General features: G+C 40.5%; 1 non-coding gene across 1 annotated transcript; it reads right to left on the minus strand.

The window, feature by feature from the left end:
• Nucleotides 1-1,010: 1,010 nt before the first annotated feature.
• Trnad-guc (transfer RNA aspartic acid (anticodon GUC)) lies at nucleotides 1,011-1,082 on the minus strand. The gene has a single exon. It is a non-coding gene; the product is annotated as a tRNA-Asp (tRNA).
• Nucleotides 1,083-1,426: the final 344 nt, after the last annotated feature.

Genomic DNA, 1,426 nt, shown 5'->3' on the forward strand with positions numbered 1-1,426 from the left:
CACAGAGAAATCGATTAGATATGGGAAGTAGTCGATTACGATTACGATTACTTCGGAATTTTTTCGAATGTAATCGATTGCGATTACGATTACTTGAAAATGCTGTAATCGTCGTAATCGATTACGATTACTAATCGCGATTACCCCATGTCTGATTCTGATCATCCTATGGTCTCAAACATAACAAAGCGAAATATTCTAAAGTGGACATTTTTGATTTTTGTCAAGTACCCTCGGAACGGGTCCAGTGACTCTTGTCACAGGCGTTTGAGTGATGAAATTTTCACCTGCTACGCGAGAGGCCCCGATTCCATTCCCCGCCAATATGCAGAGCATAGATGGTATTTATCAGTCATGATCGTACGCATACCACGACCACCACACGAACAAGGCGATAACGAAAGAGTCAATCTCGTATACTTGATTGCTCTTCAACTTGTACCAAACGCCATTTGGTTTAATGAACTATGCTGCTCACACAAAGATGGCATTCACAACTGTGTCTTATTATTGAATTCAATCCGTTTATTCTTACATGATATATTGGTGGGTGGGATATTATATAATTCGTGTATAATTATGGATGGACTTGGCGTATGGTGTGCACTGTTATGTCAGCATATCTGTATATTGCCATTTTGACACACTCTGATATTCTTGTTGATTAACCCTCATCACCCTAGTCCGATCACGTCGTACTACGAATACCTCGGTCAATATCGGTGGTGATGAGATGCCATATAAATATTCTATGTAACTGTAGCAATGCTCCGATTGGAGCGAAACCGGCCTATAACCGTAGGTTAGTGATCTATACTAGATGTAACATATAAGACGTGCTGTCGCTGGTAGATGTGCGTTAATTTGTTTGTATCTATTTGACGCATGCAAAATACGTAAAAGAGGGCGGACTGACAGAATACAATTCCACAACCAAGTGACGAAACGTTACCAAATATTTTTGAAGATTGATCAGTAAAATTACTGGAACGTTGTAAGTGATAAAACTCCTCCCCGTCGGGGAATCGAACCCCGGTCTCCCGCGTGACAGGCGGGGATACTCACCACTATACTAACGAGGAAGGCGTTGGAGGCTTGACTACAAATTAAAAATATCATATGACTGTAAAGACAATGATACGACTTCAGTATAGTCCCTCATCTAGAGTTGGTCAATAAAGAAATACTTGTAATTTTTTCGCTATAGTCGATATCGCGGCTGATATTTTATATATATGAAGAAATTCAAAAATATTGGAAATTCATTGGTCCGTATTCTCAATCTCAAGAAATCGACGACGCAAAGGGCGATGCGTGACAGATTTACCCTTGCAGGACGAGTTTAAACCTTCAAAGACAAGACATTTCACGAGCGTTTTATGCAAAACTGCAGAAGTGTCAGCCTACATCAGCGTCTGTGGAGCGC

This window comes from Botryllus schlosseri, chromosome 10, assembly GCF_051294905.1.
Source record: "Botryllus schlosseri isolate E-star chromosome 10, Bs_hap1, whole genome shotgun sequence".
NCBI lineage: Eukaryota > Metazoa > Chordata > Ascidiacea > Stolidobranchia > Styelidae > Botryllus > Botryllus schlosseri.